We start from the raw sequence: 11978 nt of genomic DNA, 5'->3' as shown, positions 1-11978 counted from the left end.
CGTTTAGACTGAAATGGCTCAAGAGGTAGGTATTGGCTTAGGTTTAGATCGAGAAACTGGTAAGGTACTACTCAACCAAGCTTGCAAGGATCAACGTGAATAGCCAAGCTTGGGTGAATCTCCCACAAAGAACATGGAAACAAAGAAAACACGACAAAATAAAAAAGAATCAAGAAGAACCAAAGAGAACCAAAAACTCCTCAAGGAGGAGGTTGGTGGCCGAGGCCACCGTGTAAGAGTATAGTAGTGTGAGGTCGCGTAGATGTATCTAGGACTCACGGCTACAACTCAACATGAAGCTCATTAGTCACTTAGTTGACAAATAGTTGTAGAATACATCATCATCATCATGAGAATCGGATGACTCTGGGGTATTGGAAATGATAGTATCCGGAAAGATTGTCCCCGAACCACTCGGTGAAGAACTTGAAGCTTGGCCTTGGTCACTCGGTTGTTGTAGTAGATACCGAACTTGAGGTTGTGGTAGTGGTTGACTTGCACTTGGTTGTTCAATGGAAGAAGCTTGGCCTTGTGGTGTAGATGGCTCTACGTGGGTGGAACTTGGTCCTTCCCCGGTACTCGTAGAAGGTAGTTCTTGAGGTCGGCGAGTGCCAACACCCATCCTTCCTACGATATCCGAGGGAATTGCATCTCCTTTCTCACAAGAAGCACTTTGCTCCTCCAAAGATCTATCATCTTCATCAAATGTCACATCACAAAATTCCACAACCCACCCAATATACTTGTACTCCATCATCATGTTTGAGCGGCTTCAATTAAGGTTCGATTCTCTCTTTTGGCGACCCCATCTTGTTGGGGAGAGTATGGCGATGAGTAGTGATGTTGGATTCCTTCTTCGCCAAGGAAGTCATCCAAGGTGTAGTTCTTGAACTCCATTCCATTGTTGCTCCTTATTTTAAGGATCGTGGTGTTGTACTTGCGTTGAACTTGATTGGCAAACTCCATCATGGTCCGTTGAGTCTCACTCTTGTACTTGAAGAAGAATACCCAACAATAGCATGAATAGTCATCAACGATGACAAGGCAATATTTCTTCCCTCCAAGACTTTCATGAGACGGTGGACCGAAGAGATCAACATGTAGGAGCTCCAAGCATCTTGTGGTAGAGATGGTTGTCTTGGCCTTGTGAGGAGCTCCATGCATTTTTCCTTGTATGCATGCCCTACAAACACGATCTTTGCAAAAGGAAACATCTTCTTTTAGTCCGAGAATGTGGCCTCCCTTGTGGAGACTTTGCAAAGTCCTCATGTTGACATGGGCTAGTCGGCGATGCCATAACCAACCCTTGTCACCTTTAGCGAATAGGCAAAGAGCGGAAGATGTCGTCTTTCCGGAGAAATCAACAACATACAACCCGCTCTCCACATATCCAACAAAGGCTACACGGAGTGTCTTGCTCCACAAGAGGACCACCATATGTTCATCGAAAAAGGTACAAAGACCCATACGTGCAATTTGATGAACGAAAAGTAGATTGTAACCAAGAGTCTCGACACGGAGGACATTCACAAGTGAGATGTCGGGTGTTACCACCACCTTGCCGAGACCCAATACCTTTGAGCTTGTGTTGTCACCATAATAAACGGTAGAGTGAGATGGCTCGAGGTCGACAACAATTTCCTTGCTTCCGGTCATATGACTTGTGGCTCCACTATCAACCACCCATTTAGCACCACCGGAAGCATAGTCCTACAAGGAATCAAGTCTTGGATTTAGGTACCCATTTTTCAATGGGTCCTATCATGTTAGTAACAAGGGGTTTGGGAATCCAAATAGTCCAATCAACATTGTCCTCTTGAAGACCAATAAAGCGAGCACGAATATGTCCATAGTAATCAACAAAAAGAACATGAGAAGGGTTGTTAGAGCCGGCAAAGCCCCTTGTGGTGGAATCGGGAACTCCACCCCTCCTTGAGTGAGAATCGTCTCCCTCATGATTGATCCTCATGTTCTCCTTGTTCTTATTATTCTTGGTCCTCCTTCTTCTCTTCCTCTTTGGCTTGGAAGCCACTCCTCCCTCATTGCAAGAGCCCTCATTGGCTCCATCTTTAGCTTCAACAACTCCCTCCAAGTATTGGACTTGGATTTGGTGTCTATCAATCTTGGCCTTCATGCGATTTACTTCATCTTCATGCTCCGGGTGAGGGTGAGTGATATCGAACACTTGGACCTTATTTGCCTTGTTCACCCGGAAATGTTCCATCAATGCTTCTTCTTGGAGAGAGTTCATCTTCATAAGTAGACGCTTGTGGCTCTCCAACTTGGCAATGTCACCCTCATGATCGCAACAAGCACGGTCCTTGCTCAAAGGAAAGTACTCCTTCAAGGCTTCCTCTTGCATTGAGTTGACCTCCATGAGCTTGGCTTTGCTCCTCTTCAAGGAGGCAATTTCTTCCTCATGGTCACAACAAGTAACCTTCTCTTTGCTCATGCGGAGGCACTCCATTAAGGACTCTTCTTGCATACCATTCAAACTTAGTAGCTTGGCCTTGGTCTTCTCAAGAGCGGCAATTTCTTCTTCATGATTGCAACATGAAGTCTTTTCCTTGCACAAGCGGTAATACTCATCCAAGGCTTCTTCTTGAAGGGCATTGACCTCCAAGAGCAATGCATTACTCTTCTTCAAAGATGCAACTTGATGAACAAGCTCGTCGCAACATGAGCTCGAGCCTTCATCCACTTTCTCCTTAGGAGCTTCCTCTTGAGGATGATCACATAACTCGGAGAGAAGCACATACTTACTCTCCAAGGATTTGAAGTCCTTGGTGAGGGTAGCAACTTCCTCAAGAAGTAATTCATGGTCATCCTCAAGAAGAAGCTTCTTATTATTGAGCTCACCCACCAAACCAAGAGCATGATCTCGGTCCTTGGTGAGTTGGGTGATGATGGTGTTGTTGGAGTCTTCGAGGGTAATGACACTAGCTTCAAGAGACATGCGCAAATTTTGCTCCTCCTCATGTTCTTGAGTGAGTGAGGCAATCTCATTTACCGCCTCCCTCTCAAGCCTCTCCTTCTCCTCTATAAGGTCTTGAGCCGCACCAAGTTGAGCCATGAGGGCCTCAACATGGGTCTTGGTATCCCCTTGCATGTTAGTGAGAAAAGCATCCAAACCCACAATCTCACGCTTAATGGTGATGCTAGTGGCATCATCAATAGATATAGCATTAGAGGAGGATGTAGGTTTGGAAAGGGGTTCTACCTCCGAAGATACCTTTTCCATGAGGCAATGGGAGTTGTTTATGACGAGGTTCTCATTAAGAGAATCGAAGAGGGAGGTGGATGGAGTGGAGATGGCGATGACGGCCACTCCCTCCTATTCCTTGTTCGAGTTCTTGTCTTCATGCTCTTCACCTTCATCGGAGGAATACTCCTCACAGATAATGAAAGCTCTAGGCTTCTTGGTGAAGGAGACCTTGGCGTCACCGGGCTTGGAGGAGAACTTGGAGAAACCTTTGGAGAGGGATTCGAACTTGTCCTTGCGGACAAGCCTTCCACCATTATCTTCTCTTCTCCCATAGACATAATCCGCGACGAAGTGACTTTTGTCGCCGCAATTGTAGCACGTTCTCCCTCTTTGCCCCTCCCTTGGGCTCTTTGAGAAGTTCCTTGGAGATTCACGAGGCGAGTATCTTCTTGGCCTTGAGTTCGTGTCTTGTTCCCATCCCAAAAACTCTTGGCGGCAAGAGCCATGTGTTCATGATAATTGGTCTTGAGATCATCCAGACCCCACTCAATGGGATCATCATCACTTTCACTGGCTTCATGCTCCTACATCTTCAAAGCAAGGTTGGGCTTGTGGGTGTTGTGAGCGCGAGCAACGAGATCCTCCGCATTCTTCTTGGAGATGTCCAAATCGAAAACTTCACTAAGGACTTCATCGGATGTCATAGCGCGGAAGGAGGCATTTTGGCGGATGGCCGTCAACTTCACTTACTCATATGGGAGGAGAGTGTTGTAGAACTTCCTTTTGATCCAATGATCATCCACAAACGTTGCTACAAGATCTTGCATTTGTACGGCAAGAGCGTTTAGGCGACGGTACATTTCTTCCGGAGATTCTCCTTCATTCATGACGAAGTTGTCGGACATGTTGTTCACTTCATCGAAGCGAGAGCTTTGGATGCTCTCATTTCCGAGGAAGAGCTTGTCGAGTTTATCCCATGCTTCCTTGGCGGTCTTGAGAGAGCGGATGTGAGAACGGTGCTTGGGTGTTACGGCCATGTGAATCATGTTGATGGCGGTGGCGTTGAGTTGGTCATCCACCACTTCTCTTCGAGTCAATTTCTTTGGGTCTCGTGGTGAATAGCCTTCCTCGATGATGCGCCAAAGCTCGGTAGAAGCGCTGCGCACATGAGAACGCATTAAGATTTGCCATTTTTCAAAGCTATTGGATTCAAGTAGCGGTGGTGAACCATGAGACAAAATATGAGGCATAGGTATTGGGACATTTATGGTGTAATAACTTGGTGGAGGCACCACATGATTACCTCCTAATTGTCCAGCAACTGGTGGTTCATCCTTCCCTTTTGAAGAAGTGTCGGCTTCCCCAAGCCCTTCCTCTTGTTGGTTTTTCGTCGATTGAGCGACAAAACCAATAAGAGGCAATTAAGTAGCTTTGGGTGGGGGAACCTCGGCACTTGCCTTAGGATCTATGGTGGGGGTTGGTTTTGGAGCTACCAACTCCATCATCATAGCCTTCATTTGGTTAACGATGGATGACTCCAATTTCTTGAGGTCATCCAACGTAGCCGTTGTGCTATTGACGGTAGATGGTGGAGGTGGTAGCTCACCGGGAAGGGACCCATTCTCGTCCGCCTCTTGTTCGGCCATTTCTTAGGCGGTAAAGCCCGAGCAAGAAAACCTTGCTCTGATACCAATTGAATGGATCGTAGCGAACAAGAGGGGGGTGAATGGTCGCTATGCAATTTTTATCCTTTTTCAATTTTAGTGCGATGCGGAAGTAAAGGTGATAGCTTTGATGTTAGAGGTGATCCTGGTATGATCCTAGTCTAGTGCAACAAGCAAAGGAATCAAACATGGTAGTAAAGATAAGGAACGAGACAACCGGGGGGGCGCGGAGACGAGGCGAGGTTTGTTTCCCGCAGTTCCTCCCACAAAAGGGAGTACGTCTGCGTTGAGGAGGTGCTAGCCTCACACAAGAGGCTAGACGGCCACACCACAAAGGAAGGCCTCACCTTCTTCCTCGAGAGAGCTCCACAAAGGGGCTCCCCCTTCTCCACTAAGACACCGGTCGAGGCGGTGGTTCCTTCACAAGGTTGGGGCGAGCTCCACAACACTAGGAGGCTCCCAACACCCTATGGGGCTAGCACAACTCCAAGCTAGCCTCCATAGGAGCACTTCCTCCAAGATCCCACAATAGGAACCCTAACAACAAGATCCACTAAGGACTAGATGGTATTGGTGAATTCTCTCTTGGTAGATCAATAGATCGGGGCCTCCTCCACCACTCCTCCAAATTTGGGCAAGATTGATTGGGTAGGTGGGGAGATCCTCAAGGTTTGAGCTCAGCAACAATGGAGGAGAGAGAGAGAAGAGCCAAAATCGAGCTGGAGAAGAAGGGGGCTTTTTATAGGTCCCTCCAAATCCAACTGTTATGCTCAGATCCCGCACGACCGGTACTACCGCTTGGGCAAGCGGTAGTACCTCTCTGGGTTCGAATGTCCTCCACAGATTCGCCACGTGGGCTCACAGCGGTAGTACCGCTGGCGATACCGCTTCAGTACCGTAACGGCCTCTGTGAGCCCTGGACTCCTCGCGACACCTTAGTGGTACCTAAGCGGTACCAGGGCGGTACTACCGCTTCTAAGTGGTACTACCGCTCATGGTACTGTAGAGGTACTGTAACGCACTCTCTGGGACAATTCAGTGCAAGTACCCAGAGCGGTACCTCGGGGCGGTACCAGTAGGGTAGCGGTACTACCGCTACAGGTACCGGTAGTACCGGTCAGGCAGAATCTGTTGATTTTCTCTTTCCCTCTCCAGCCACGTCACCTCGTGACACACACACACAAAACCAAAAAACCTATAAGCTACGCTTCAGTCCTCCGATCTTGACGTGTTCGGCGAGGGCACCGTGCACCTGCAAATCTATCAAAGACAATCTATGCACACGATTAAATTCATTCAAGTATTGTTATCAAACACACAAAACGCGGGGTATAGACCTTGCTCTTTCAATAGCAGGTACAGTTTATATTGTTTTTTGTTTCTGTATTATGTGCTGCTAGCTTTACACTTCACATCATGTTGTTTTGAAATTTGTTCTTACCTTTTCTCTACTCTTTTGTTATGTCTAAGCTGCTGATACTGAAACATAACTATTTCGGTGACACTGCACAAAATCTGGCTATGCTGGTCATCCATGATGTTTGTGCTATGCTAGCTCTAGCTGTGATGATGTAATCTTCACGTGAACGGATGATGATGTATGACTTTTATTCTGTTAACTTTCACTTGAATTATTTCATTGAGATTCTGTTAATCTAGCTTCCATTTTTGATATTTGTTTATTCATGTACTCTTTTTTCTTCAGATTGTTGTATCCTCCAAGCTGCTGATACTGAAAGTATCTCAGTGACACTGCATAAAATTTGGCTATGCTGGTCAACCATGATGTTGGTGCTATACTAGCTCTAGCAATGGTGATGTAATCTTAACGTGAACAGACGATGAGGTATGTCTTTCTTTCTGTTAACTTTCACTTGACTTCTTTCATTAAAATTATGTTAATCTAGCTTCCATTATTTGATATTTGTTTATTAATGTACTTTTTCTTCACATTGTTGTAACGCCCAAGCTGATTATACGCCGTGATAAAGATAAACATGGAATCAGTTGGTGTCATCTCTGAAAAGCTATTGTGCCTGAGAAGGAAAGAATCCCTTGGTGTCTGCTCCTATTTTTTGTGAGAAAGAATCTGTTGGTTCCATCTCTGAAAAATCCGCTGTCCAAGTCTTATGTATAATTATGTTCAGTTTTGTTTATTGTACTGATGAACCATGTTGTTCAGCTGAATTTTGCTGCAATTATGTTGGAGAATCAATTTGTTTGTCATCATTTGGATTGGAATACAATATTTTTTTATCATTCAGAGATTTATCAATCGCATTTCATTTTAAATGTAATGATGTATGCCAAACAACGAGCTTTTTTAGGCACTTAAGAGGAGGAGGAGGAGGAGGAGGAGAGAAAGGAAACTAATACGTCTTAAGGAAGAGTCTACAATTACAACGGAGCCTCCAATTCAAGCACTTGTTTGGCTAGCAAACATGGTTCCGATTCTCTCGCCGCAAACCTGATTCTAGCAAAGCACCTGGCAGAGAGTTTTACATCGATGCCTTTTATTATGCAAACTGCTAATAAAATCCTAGCGCCTGTGTATAAAAGACTACATTGTAGATGTCAAAACGGAAACTTCCAAAATACCACTACTGTGAGCTGAAGTTCCAAAATATACCACCAAGTTCCTGCTTTTTCATGCCAAAATAGCACCCGTGTGTTATGCATTTTTCCCTCCATTTTGGATGTGGCTGTAGAAATATGCTTTACTATCGAGTGTCCCTCATTTGGGAAAGTAGATCTGACCATTGTTTCACCTATCCGCCGCACTCCACATTCTTCCTCGCTTTACTTCCGGTCTTCAGGATAGTGCTACACACTTCCGCATGGGAAGAACATGTTCTCTTTCGCCACTCCTTCATTGCCCGTCGTGGCTCCTTGGGGTACAGTTAGGAAGAGGCGTGGTGCTTCCACCCCGGAAGCTTCTCGTCATGTCCTCTTTGCCCGACCGTCGTCAGATGACCCAGCGCTGGAGGCCAGGTCCGACCTATCTTTGAGGAAGAGGCTGCCCGGCAGGTCCTCTTCATCCGGTCGTCCGCAGAAACATGCCCGCGGAAATGTAATGTTAGTTTAATTGCTTGTTGCATTCTATTTCTTTCACGAATGTTGATCAAATTCAGATTCCGACGCCATGTTGAAAGAACATCTCTCCATAATTATGGTTTTGTGTGTTTGATGACAACATGTGAGATAATCTAATGTTGCTTAGTGTGCAAATATGATCTATAGTTTGTTTGAACTAAGAAGAATTAAAAGGGAAGAATCATTTGATGAAAATAAAGAAGAATGGAAGGAAATTGGAATTTCCAGGCCGGAAATTCCGGGCCAGAATTTCTGGCTCGCAACATTCGGCTAAGGACTTTCTGTCTAGACATATTGGATACCCCCAAAAATTTGGCCGGAAATGTCTGTCGAGGGGCTGGAATTTTCGAGGGGGGGGGGGGAGAATTCCGCCTGCAACTTACACCGGAATTTCCAGCCTTATTTTATGCAACAACTCTAATTCGTGGGGGGTATAAATACCCCCTTCTTCCCCAATGGAGTCAACTCTTCAAGCACATCTCAAGGAACTCCATTGCTAGAGCTCAAATTTCCTAGATCTCTCTACTCCCTCCCTCAAACTTCACCCTATTTGAGGATTTGGTAGAGGAGATCTAGATCTATACTTCCACCGAAGGAATTTGTGTTTCATCAACATTCTTAGTGGATCTTTGTGAGGTGACCTTGAAGATACTCTTCGTGTAAAGCTTCGTGGTTACATCTTGGGAGCCTCCAATTCGGTTGTGGATGTGTGCCCCAAGCTTTATGTAAAGGTGTCGGTTGCGACCTCAAGGCAACCGCTTAGTGGAGCATGAGCTAGGCCTTTGTGGTGTTTCTTAGCGGAGAATAGGGTTAGCCTTCGTGGCGTTGGTTGGCCTTCGTGGCACCACACCCCTTCAAATGTAGACGTACTTCCCTTTACAAGGAAGGAACTACGGGGCAGCTTGCCCCTCCAAGCTGGATGCCTGGACGGTGGAGGCGAAAGGAGGGGATCGAGCTAGCGGCTTGCATCCGTCGGCTGTCGGCACTCGATCGAGAGAGACAAGGGGGGGAACCCCCAAGGCTGGGTGTCATGGCTCTCCCCCTCCCCACCCTAGCGACCACGGCGAGCCCCTGCTCCGGTGAAGATGGCCGGCGCGCCGTCCTCTAAGCCCTCCAAAGGATTTGCGGCCTCCAATGGACGCCATGCTCCATTGGGACTTCACGCCAGGCCTCAACCTGGCCGCCCTGGTACGTCGTCGTTTCCGCAGCCAAGTCCATTTTTGTCCATCTTCCCCCAGCGACAGGGCTTTCTTCCTTGTCGCCGTCTTCCCGTTTGCCTCCTTCCCCCTTTCTGTCGAATCTGTTGGGCTCGCTCTCCAATGCTGCCTCGACGGTGACGCCCGTGGCTTTGGGGTCGTTCAACTGAGTGATCGTAAGTTCCGATTCTCGGTCGCCTCCAATTCCGTCGGTCACTTCATCCAACGCCTAGAATCTAGACTTTGGCCTGAATTCCATTGCTTCTTCCGTCTGTTTCGTGGGGATGGCTACTCCAAAGTCTTTTCTGATCCAGTCTACCCCCCGTCACCATCCATTCCGGAAGATCCTAGCTGGTCACGACCCTCCGGTAGAGCTAAGCGCGTGTCCCCTCGAGATCGCAACTCTGAAGCGTGGCTTCTGCCCCCGTCTCCTGGCAGTTCTCGGTACTGTTTCAAACCAAACCTAGAGGTTCTCCGGCGATCATCGGAGCTAGAGAAGGAAAGGTCCAAAATTCAAATTCCCAGCTCCTTCCTTAACGGTTTGGCCGCTAATCAGATCCCAGATTCCCAGGAAAGTCCGGTTTGTCTGCGGCTTAAACTTGGAAGTTTTGAGAGTATTACTGTTTCCCCGTCCAAAACCTTTCGGACTTCTTTTGGAAAGATTTCTGCTGACAACACGGACCTGCCTAGTAAGGTCCCTACCAAAAAAGACTTTATAGATGACTCTTCCCCCTCGCTAGAGATGCTACGTGATCTGAGACAGGCTGGTTACGATGACGAGGGAATCCTTTGGGCCACCAATTTGTCTACGATGCCCGATATCGGCCCTAACCAGTATGCCTGCCCGCTTTGCCTGTGCCCAGGCAAGTTATGTCACCATGGTTTGGGCCGCTGCTGCATCGGTTTAAGGTGTAAATTGTGCTTCAAGGTAGGTCACAAGAGGGCTGACTGCCCAAAAAGCGACATTCTAGCCCAAGATTTAGCCCAAGAGATGGCAAAGTTCAGCCGTAATGGACACCTCCCAACCCCGGTCTGTCCGCCAGAGAAAGTTGCCATTCCATCAGAACACTTGTGCCCCAAGAACTCCCCAGAATCTTCTGTCAAAGGAAAGTTACATAGTCCCCAACTTCAGAAGCAGGAGATGCACGCAAATAAGCAGGAGATCGTCTGCCCTAGATGCCTTTTTGGAAGGACACCACCGTCGTGCATGCAAGAATCAAATTTGCTGCCGTAAATGCAAATTATATGGTCATGTTATGGCAAGATGTCCTGGCCGTTTTGTGTGGAGAAGGAAACCAGACAAACTTGGCCGTTTTGTGTGGAGAAGGAAATCAGACAAACCTGACCGCAGCATGTCAGTATTGGATCACCTACCCTTCCCAGAGTCAGAAGCCCTACAAAACCCTGCAGAAACCCTCGCCTATGCACATCCCATCACGACCCTCGCTACCCAGACCTCAATGGCAAACTTCGTGGTGAACCCCTTCCGCTTCCTCCTGGATGGCATGATCGTGGATGAGGGCCCCGTCAACAGGCTCGTGCGCAGCCACCTTGCGCTGCCCGCGGACGCTCCGGGATACCATGGAGAGTACGCCATCGCGATAGCTGATCGCATGGTGGCAGTCCTGGAGCGCCCCATGATCCTGACAAGCCTGATAAACCTGATGAGGTATGACCACAACATTGACGTCCGCAGTGCACGTAGCTCTCCCTTTGGAATAGGCTTGTTCAGGTTCAGGTCAGTTATCATCCGTGATGCCATTGTGGAAGGGCACGGATTCCAGCTAGATGAAGAAACCCTGATCAACTTTGTCAGGCATGATGAGGCTCTAAACCGCCGTGTTGCCGCCCTGGGCCAGGAACGTTGGATCCTTCTCCTTGGCTTCCCACTGGATTACCAGACAGATTTCTACATCGGTCAAGCTTGTGCTAGTTTTGGTCGCCTCCTGATGTGGCATGACCCCAGCGGCAGCCCGAGCAGGGTGATCGTAAGAGTGCTACTAATGGATGATGCTCTGGTCCCGCGTAGCCTGGTCCTGAGACAGCTGGGAGGTAACAATTTCTCCTGGACTGTACCTGTCTACCTTCTCCGTGGATTTGGGGCTCATGCTGCGGCTGCTATGGTTCCGCCCATCCCCGTCAATCTGGAAGACCCAATCCCACCCAATGGAGATCCCCACCCTATCGTGGAGGCCAACGCTAGCGCTGAGGAACAAGGCAATGTTAACATACAGCAATGGTGGCAGTACAATGGAGCAGAACAGATGGAAGATCAGGTCCCGCAACCACCTGCAGGCAGCCTAGTTCAGTTGCATGGCATCCCAGCCGAACAAGGGGTCAATGCCCATGATGGAAGTGTATCAGCCAACAATGTGTATGATGATTTGGAGGACGCAGGCTTCGATCAGGTGGGATACAACTCCTCAGACTCCGAGGGTACAGAGGTGGAACGGTTCGTTCTCATGAATGTCGGCTTCGCTCGAAACCTCTACGAAGATCCGGTGGCAGCGGCCGGAAAACATTCAGTTGGGCCCTGAGCCCAACCAAAACCCCGTGGCCACCATGATCACCGAACCGAGCGACCCATCGCCTGCAGATTGGGCCATCGTCCCATTCCTGTCGCATGGCCACATCCCAAGCGACGGTCCTATAGTGCTGAACCCCAAACTGATGTTGGTATGCTGGAGGCTGCACAGTCTGAACCTGAAAGCTCCAATGCCCCTCGCAAGCGCCGCAGACCTACCCCGGCCAGTGTCTCAGGACTTCGTCGCAGCTCTCGCAACACTCGCTTCCAGGGTTTTAGACAGAACATCACCTCTG

This window comes from Lolium rigidum, chromosome 4 (assembly GCF_022539505.1).
Source record: "Lolium rigidum isolate FL_2022 chromosome 4, APGP_CSIRO_Lrig_0.1, whole genome shotgun sequence".
Classification (NCBI taxonomy): domain Eukaryota; kingdom Viridiplantae; phylum Streptophyta; class Magnoliopsida; order Poales; family Poaceae; genus Lolium; species Lolium rigidum.
This window is presented reverse-complemented; position numbering follows the sequence as displayed.